Source organism: Chrysemys picta, chromosome 11, assembly GCF_011386835.1.
Source record: "Chrysemys picta bellii isolate R12L10 chromosome 11, ASM1138683v2, whole genome shotgun sequence".
In the NCBI taxonomy this organism is placed as follows: domain Eukaryota; kingdom Metazoa; phylum Chordata; order Testudines; family Emydidae; genus Chrysemys; species Chrysemys picta.
Genome location: NC_088801.1, coordinates 16,255,442 through 16,264,963, shown reverse-complemented (window position 1 = coordinate 16,264,963; position 9,522 = coordinate 16,255,442). Strand labels below are relative to the sequence as shown.

Sequence of the window (9,522 nt, the reverse complement as noted above, 5' to 3'; positions counted from 1 at the left end):
AGTCAGAGGAAGTTGGTCACCTAATGCCCCTTTGTGCCTTTGAAAATCTCCCCTAAATGAACACATAACTAATTCCAACAATGTTAGGAATTACTGTTTATCAGTTTTCCCACAACAGTTCATCTACATGAAAGAAGCACATATATAAATAACAGGCTAACTTGATATTTATTCAGTACTCTAAATCAAATGAAATTCTGTTTTTAAAAAAATAAATAAAAGCCAGAGAGACTGCTTAGTTGTCTTTGTCAGGTTTTGAATTTCTAAGAACCCTAGCATCATCATTACTTATTCTAGCAAAGCTGAGTCATTCTTCTGATGTCGATGAATCAAGAGAATGATACGGTTTACTGTGTGTGGGTCTTTCAGATGAAACTTTAAAACCCATGGTCCTTCTTTTCTGCATTTTGTAAGAGTCACAGTTAAACTTAAGAGAAATTCTGACCAAGGATACTTTCTCCACTTTTGTTCAGTGTGCTGAGCTCCATTTGGATGTAACTCTAACATCAAAGAAGTGGTTGTAATTCCATAGTGCTTTTTGTATAGTATCAAGTATCAGGGGGTAGCCGTGTTAGTCTGTATCTACTAAAACAACAAGGAGTCTGGTGGCACCTTAAAGACTAACAGATTTATTTGGGCGAAGAAGTGAGGTTTTTACTCACGAAAGCTTATGCCCAAATAAATCTGTCAGTCTTTAAGGTGCCACCAGACTCCTTGTTGTTTTTGTATAGTATATGGTCCTGACCCTTCTTCGGGACTTCATTTAGTCAGACTGAAAAATGCTCTGTAGATATTCAGTAACATATTACATTTTACATTTTTTTTTAAAATGACTTACTACAGGTAAGTCACTGTTCCACTGTCTGAATGTTATTCATAGAAGGTTAGGGTTGGAAGAGACCTCAGGAGGTCATCTAGTCCAACCCCCTGCTCAAAGCAAGACCAACCCCAACTAAATCATTCCAGCCAGGGCTTTGTCAAGCCAGGCCTTAAAAACCTCTAAGGAAGGAGATTCCACCACCTCCCTAGGTAACCCATTCCAGTGCTTCACCACCCTCCTAGTGAAATAGTTTTTCCTAATATCCAACCTAGACCTCCCCCACTGCAACCTGAGACCATTGCTCCTTGTTCTATCATCTGCCACCACTTTGAACAGCCTAGCTCCATCCTCTTTGGAACCCCTCTTCAGGTATTTGAAGGCTGCTATCGAATCACCTCATCACTCTTCTCTTCTGCAGACTAAATAACCCCAGTTCCCTCAGCCTCTCCTCGTAAGTCATAAGCCTCCCTATTCATCCATTTCTGTTTCACAAATTAGGAATTCCATTTATTTGTTGAAATGTGACAAAGCTTCTTATTATCCTTCATAATTGTGGGCATATGACACTAAAACTTAGAAAATTCTGTTGCCTGGGAAAAAAGTGGACACTGGGGCTTCCATCTGGGGATGGTTAGTGATGATTCTGGCTGCTCAAGAGTAGAATGGTTTGATACTCATTTCCAGGGACAGCCTGAAAAATATAGAGAAATATTTTGGGGTTATTGGTGGGGAGGTTGTGTGGGCCATTGCCAAGGTTTGTGGTGGAAGGTGAAAAAACACCATCAGTCTGGAGACTGTATGTCCACAATACTCTTAGAGTTATTGTATTTGGCCATGTGTGTGGTGTGGATTGGAATTCTAATTGTATTCCACCCTCAGTTCTCATCCATGGTATCCAAATATGGTCTTGGAACATAAATGAGTTCGGTGCACTCAGTGTTAGTGGCGATTTTAGAATATCATTACAACATGGCCCTTTAAAGTGGTTAAATGACTGTTTTGTGATTTAGTGTCCCTCATAGACAAGAGCCAGGACTCTGGTTTAATAAGCACAGAGGAAATCATTTACTTGGGATGATGGATGCCCACAAATTGTGTAACTCACTGGCTCTGTAACATGTAGACTGAGATAAAGGATTTAGGCTGCACAGTGTGACACACAGGACATGTGTAAATCCTGATTTAGATTAAGCAATCATGGAATGGATTGCTGGCATTGCTACAATACTCCTGAAGGCCAAAACAAGTAAGGACGGACTTGTTCTACAGAGGTGCAGAAAGGTTTTGGCAGAGGCCAGACATAGTGTCCTACACAGCTCTTTCTTTCTTTCTTTCTTTCTTTCTTTCTTTCTTTCTTTCTTTCTTTCTTTCTTTCTTTCTTTAGCAGAAGTGTTTGTGTGTGCTACAGCTATGTTTTTCCTTATGAAAGGAGCATGTGGTCTAAAAAAATGGACAAAATGGCAGCTCATTAAGGAGCTGAATTTACTGTGACAGGCAGGAAGCTTTTCCTACCTCTGCTCTGGGTGGGAAAAATTCCCCTGGCATAAAACTTCATTTTGAGGTCAGAAGGTGAAAAAACCAATACTACTAGCCAAGGCGAAACAGAAAATCAAATCAGTTTCAGGCTGTGGATTTTTCTTCCCTTTGAAGTCATTGAAAATGAGGATCTAATTTGGACTTGCCTTGTGCATATTTCAAAGACTCACTTTTAAAGCAATAGGGACTTGATAAATTACAAAGTTTAGTCTGTGGAGTCACTTCATTTATTATCTAGTTTTGCCACTGAGAAACTAGAAGGTTGGTTTAATTACTTGAATTATGCCAAGCTCAAATCTTCACCCAAAAAATCAAAATCAATTTCTCCAACATCCCCTGGGGAACTAGAAAGAAATTTTTATGCCAGTCTGACTAAAAGAAATGATATTTAAATACTGAGCATCGTTTTAGTCAGTTGATTATCATAAAATGTCACTCTGTTAGTAGACCAATGTATGAAATATTCAGTTACATAACACATCCGTCGAGATAATGTAGTCAAGAATCATTAACTCATTTATTTTGATGCCATATTCCATTGGCTGTGAGAGTTGCACGCGTCCCATTTTTTTAAAAATAGGAATGTGCAATCTGTGAACAGAGAAATGGGTAAGGATTATGCATACAGAGTTTGCAGCTGTTTGCACCCAGGAGTGCATATTTTGAATGCCTATTTTTGAAAATATGGCCTACTAGCTGTCAATGATTAATAACCAAGTACAATTAAAATATGATGTGCTCTGAATCAGAAAAGCTTGCATGTTGATGATGGGATGAAACTTATCATGATGTAAGCTCTGATCTTCATAAGTATCCATCTGTTTGGATGATAAGGATCCATATCCATGTTGGTGTGAGAATCAGATGGAAAATGTTGCAAGATCTAGCTCCCCTCTGATGTTTCTATAAAGTTCTAGGTGTTGGTTAAGATGGCGGTACCATGAGAGCAGCTTTTCTTGGGCTATTTCAGTGCTTTTACTTTTGGCTTATGTTGTAATTTGCAGAAGGGCATGACATTTATTAAAAAACAGAACCCCTTGGATTTATACAACTTGAAATGTTGGTTGGCTTGAGATCTGTCCGGGAGGGGGGAGAGGATTGAACTAGGAAATACCAAATTAATGAAACTTCGTGTTTGTTTGTTTTTAAACACTATTTAGTGCAAATTCTGCTCTTGGTTTAATTACTGTAATCTCATGTTTTTGAGGCTGCAAGGGTGAATTTGAGGTTGATTAATATTTTTCTCTCTCAACAGTACTCCACAGAGCTATGTAGCATGAGATGGAAATAGGGCTGATTCAAACAGAAGAAGTTATAAAGTCAAAAGACAAACCACTGAAAAGATTCCCAAACCAAGCAGTTAGACTGTTCCAAACTGAGTCAGGAGTTTTACATATGCTTTGGCTTTTATACTCCATTAAATAAATCAATCTGCAGATTAGAAGAGATTATGCTGGAAAAGTATCATATTGTATGTATAAAATGACCCAAACTTGATCATGTAAAAAGTAGTTACTTTTTATAGTGAAAAGCATACACAAGTTCATCAAAACTTTGAGGAGCATTTTAGTGGAGCTTTTTCAGTCATGTCATCATCTTTTTTTTTTTTCATATGGCATTAGCAGATTTTGGTCGCATCAGATTATTGTTTGTTTATCCTAATGCAATAAGATAGAAGGATCATAATTCAGGATAGATTAGCAAAAATTAATGAAAGTACTTACATGATATGACATTAATGTTGTGGAAAGATGATAATGCAATAGGACTGTTAGTTGGAATAGAGATATAATTCTGCCCTTCCCATTTTATATTCTGTTTACCTGTTGCTATAGCAATGATCAGTTTGAAAGGTGGTATGCCCTTGATCCACTTGTGTAGCTTCCATTGACATCTCTGGAAATTGCTTGTGGGGATCAAAGGTAATTGTATCTAAAGAATCAGGGGGTAGTCGTGTTAGTCTGTATCTACAAAAACAACAAGGAGTCTTAAGGTGCCACCAGACTCCTTGTTGTTTTTGTATCTAAAGAAGGCCCTATGCTTATTCCACATAAAAAATGCTCCTTTGTGCTCATGAAAAGAAATAAAAAAATAGCAATGAAGTTGTTATAGGTTTCACCCCCACTCTAAACTTTAGGGTACAGATGTGGGGACCTACATGAGACCACCCCCTAAGCTTATACCAGCTTAGTCTAGTTACTGCCACCACCAAATCATTTAAACAACCGTTTGAGTCATTTGGAAACTCTGTCTTCCCCCCAAAATATCTCCCTCCCAAGTAATATAACCCTTCCCTGGGTAGCCTTGAGAGACTTCTCCACCAATTTCCTGGTGAACGCTGATCCAAACCCCTTGGATCTTAAAACAAGGAAAAATCAATCAGGTTTTTAAAAAGAAGACTTTTAATTAAAGAAAAGAGGTAAAAGGAATACCTCTGTGAGACTAGCATGCAAACTACTCTCACAAATAACAGTTTCAAAACACAGAGGATGTCCCTCTGGGCAAAAACCTTAGTTACACAAAAGAAAACCCAATTTAATTCTTCCTCTATGCAAAAAGAGAGTCACAAAAGAAAATAAACATAACCTAATACATTCCTTATCTAATACTCACTCCCCTGTTTGATTCCTGGATCTTTTCACTCCGGCACACACTTACAGAACAGAACAGACAAAGGACTGAATTCCCTCCTTCCTCTTGAAACATCTTGTTCCCCTATTGGTTCCTCTGGTCAGCTGTCAGCTACGCTATGTGAACTTCTTAACCCTTTACAGGTAAAAGAGGAATTAACCCTTAACTGTCTGTTTATGACAGGAGTACAGGAAAGACTGAGTTCCACCAATGACTGTTCTCCTGCAGTCACAAGAAATCAGTCGTGGGATACACTTACGAGCTCCAGCAGAAGGTGAAAAAAAACCCAAGTAGTTCAACTCTGTGCACGTGAACAAAGAGCTCTGTATAAGTATTTAATCATAGTTATACTCTGCAATACTGTTAATAGGCAGACAATTGTCTTTCCCCCCACCCCCTGGAATCCCAGTAACATGGATTCTTTCAGTGCTTTCTGGAACTAACAATGGACCAGGTCCTCAGCTGCTATAAACTTAGCTTCAGTGGAGCTGTGTTGATTTACACCATCTACAGTCTGAACCAATATATCTAGCAGGGGCGGCACTAGAAGGGGACTTGTGGGGGCTGTAGCCACCCCATAGCTGCTGCTGCTGCCCAACTCTGAAGGCAGAACGAAGAGAGTGGCAGCTGCTGGCTGGGCACCCAGCTCCAGCAACAGAGAAGTAAGCCTGGGCAGGAGTTAGGGATGCCTGAGAGCAGCTCTGGCCCATGTCCCCACCCGCTAGGGCATGTCGAGGATCTGGGGCTCCACACAGTGGTCCAGACTGACCTTCTCCGCCAAGGCTCCTGTACCCATCCACCCCCACGGTTGCTGCTCCCCAAGCACTGCCAAGGACTCTGCCAACCCTGAAGCTGGGTCCCTTGCCTGGTGTCTCTTTCTGCACTGCCCGGCTCTGGCTTCCAGAATCTGACGGGGTCATGGAGAAGGGCCTTAGAGGAGGAGGAGGAGGACCAGGGGGCAGGGCCACAAAGAGGGGTGGGACCTCGAGGTGAAGGGGGGCTCAGCCCCACCATCAGGAAGAGTCTGGCGACACCTCCGATATCTAGTCAGCATAAATCTGTGCTTTAGTCTTATATTTACCATCAATGAACAGATCTTTGCAACAGACATATTTTTACTTATAATATATAAGGCCATGTCTATTCTACAAAATTATGTTGACCTACTTTATATCTGCATACAACTGCCACAGTTATTACATGGCTTGTGCATGTGCACATTACGCTCCGTGTATTGGTGGTTCATGTCCTCATCAAAGCACTTGTATCGATGCAGAGTGCAGTGCACCACAGGTAGATATCGCATTGTGCAACTTGCCACCATCCAGCATAGGGTGTTTTGGGAAGTTTTTGCAATGCCTTGTGGGGCTGAAACGAGTCACGCAGGGGTAAATGGGAGCATGGGGTCAACTTTGTTGTCCATTCCATAATTTTGCCTTGTTCTCCATTCCATAATTTCATCTGCATCCCATAATATTTTGCACCTTCTCAAAATCTCCACATCCCTCCTTGCTGTCTGCCATCTCTGACAGAAGCATGGAATCTCTGTACAGCTCTGAACTATTGTCATGACCATTGCAAGCAGTATTTGCAGAGCCACAAGGGGAGCCCTGGGGAACATGACCATTTCTTGGAGTCTAGCTTGCTGTGGGACATAGAAACAATTCAAGGTTGCTGGTGGCATTCATGGAGCAACTGGAATTGGTGGAGTGCTAGTTCTGGGCCAGAGAAATGAGCACTGACTTGTGGGATCGCATTGTCCTGCAGGTTTGGGATGATGAGCAGTGGCTGCAGAACTTTTGGATGCACAAGGCCACATTACCAGATCTGCATGCCAAACTCGCCCCTGTCCTCCAGCTCATTTGATGCTTCTCAACTGTCAGTGAGACAGAGGGGTGGTTGCACTGTGGAAACTTGCAACCCGAGTCGGGAAATCCACCACATAGGCTGTTGTCATGCAAGTGTGCAAGGCCATTAATCATCTCTACTACTCAGGACTGTGACTCTGGGCCATATGCAGGACATAGTGGATGGCTTTTCAGCAAGGGGCTTCCTGAACTGCTGTGGGACAATAGATGGTACTCATATCCCTAGTTTAGCACCAGACCACCCTGCCATAGAGTGCATCAACTGAAAGGGCTACTTTTCTATGGTAATGCAAGCACTGGGGACGCTTTACTGACATCCGTGTGGGCTGGTTAGGAAAGGTGCATGACGTGCGCATCTTTAAGAACAGAGGACTATTCAGAGAGCTATAAGCCGGAATTTTCTTTCCCAACCAGTGGATTACCATTGGGAGTGTTGATATACCAATAGTGATCCTGGAACCCAGCTTACCCTTTGCTCCCCTGACTCATCAAGCTGCACACCAGCCACCTCAACAGCACCAAGGAGTGTTTCAAGTATAGGCTCACCAGGATGTAGTTCAATGTGTCTTTGGTCATTTTGAAGGGTCTCTGGAGTTGTTTACTTAGGAGATTGGACCTCAATGAGAAAAATATCCCAACTGATATAGCTGCCTGCTGTGTTCTGCATAATATCTGTGAAGCAAAGGGGGAAAAGGTTCTGCCAGGGTGGAGGTCAGAGGTGGAGCGGCTCTCTGCTGCATTGGAACAGCCAGATACAATGGTTATTAGAAGAACTCAGTGCGGAGCTATATAGCTCAGGGAGGCTTTGAAAGAACATTTGAATAGTGAGCCAGAGTAGTGTGTGTTGCTGTAGTGTGCTCTACGTGGCCTTGCTCTTTTGTAGCCCAGTACGATTCTTGTAGTGATTGCTGTGTCTGTAGGAATATCACATTGTCAATGCACCGATTAATATTGTCTGTGAAGGATGATATGGGCTCTGTGACAAAATGAAGTAACAAAAAATTGGTGCATGTCAGGCCTGCTCAGCACCATACATTGTGAACTAATAAAGATGAATCTTGAGCCAAAATATAGAAATTTATTTAGTAACATGAACCAGAAAATTAAAAAAAAAATTTAAAACTTAATAAATTAAGAACCTAAGAAGGGGAAAGAACATTCATGTCCGTTTCTGCTACACATACATCCACCATGGCTTTCACAAGTCCGTGTATGTGATGCTATGATTGTATTTAATGTGCCCCAGAGTGGAGTGGCAGGAGTAGTACAGCGACCACTGACACCACATGAAAAGTTGAAGGGGGAGGGTGTAGGATGGTGCCGATTATTGAGTTCTCTACAGGCTACAGAGGGAGGTGAACATGGGATTGTTGACCCTGCAGGTCTACCAGAATCTGCAGCATCTTTGTTTGCTGCCTGTTTATGTCCTTGTGCATCTCCTTCTTTTCCTGCATGGACAACTCTTCTCTACTCTTTCCTTCTGTGTGCTGTCTGCAAGGGTGATCCTCCAGGCCCTGGTCCCATTCTCTGATGCAGCACAGGCTTGCAGGATCTCTTGGAACATGTCCTCCCGAGTCCTCTTCTTTTTCCTCCTTATCTGGCTCCGGTGTTACACAGGTGTGGAGGGGGAGACCCTGAAGGCCACAATGGCAACAGCTGCAGATATAACACAAAGGTACCATTGTCAGTGTATTCATGACAGAAATTGAAACTTAAAATACTGAACTCTTGATCCCCAAAGGGTGTAAGCACTTCTCCTTGGGATTGGTGCAGTACCGTGCCAGCACCACCCATAGTGCATATGGGCCTCCGGGGGCAGGAAGGAAGGGGCAGGGGTTGGGGAAATGAGGGGAAATAGCTCACAGGCATGAGTATATTTATATAGGGAAATGGAACTGAATACTAGCACCATTTCCCACTGGGAGTGGTGATTTTATCTGATACCCCACTCCTGAGGATAGCAGTGGTGGAGAAAGCACAGCTGCTGCTGGTGTTCTAATGCCCCCCGGGCTGTATGCTGCTAGCCTCTGTACTGCACTGGTGCCTGCTGAAGTAATTGCTGAGTGCCGTGGGAAAGTGTCACGGTGGAAGAAATAAGGCAGCCCTCCCCAGAAATCTTTGGCAGAGGATTACAGAGTACCTCCATGAAAGTTTAATCAAGCTCTCTATGGAAGATTCATGGGACATGCCAGTGCGCATAAATAAACTGCTCCGCGTGTCTCTCTCTGCCTAACTCTAGAGCGGAATGAAAAGCAGATAGCAACTCTACCTCTCTTGGTTGCTTCACTACCTCTTCTAGCACATGTAAAAAAAGAGTAAATCAACAAATGTGTCCTGTTACTCTGAGGATTTCAAAGCAAACTCTATACTTCCCAGAGTATACTTCTTTTTCCTGCATCAGGCTCGCCCGTGCTTGACTGTTGGGACTGGCTGGACAGCAAGTGGAGTCAAAAACATGTCCTGGCTCGCTGCACAGCTGGATCCTCTGGTCAACTGTTCCCCCATATTTCTCCTCCTCTTCCACTTCTTCCTCCTCGCTGTTCACAGCAGGAGTCTGTGACTTAGATCCCTCTGAAGTATCCACAGCCTTCTTGGGAGTGGTGGCAGGGTCTCCACTGAGGATGGCATGCAGCTCTTAGCAAAAGAGGCAGAGCTGCGACTCCGCAC

The 9,522-nt window shown here is 42.7% G+C and overlaps 1 long non-coding RNA gene across 1 annotated transcript; it reads right to left on the bottom strand.

Moving 5' to 3' along the window:
* Positions 1–681: 681 nt before the first annotated feature.
* LOC135974316 (uncharacterized) lies at positions 682–5,062 on the bottom strand. The gene is made up of 3 exons (XR_010591547.1): positions 4,970–5,062; positions 4,180–4,288; positions 682–1,511 (listed from the first exon to the last, which is right to left on the bottom strand). It is a non-coding gene; the product is annotated as an uncharacterized LOC135974316 (long non-coding RNA).
* Positions 5,063–9,522: the final 4,460 nt, after the last annotated feature.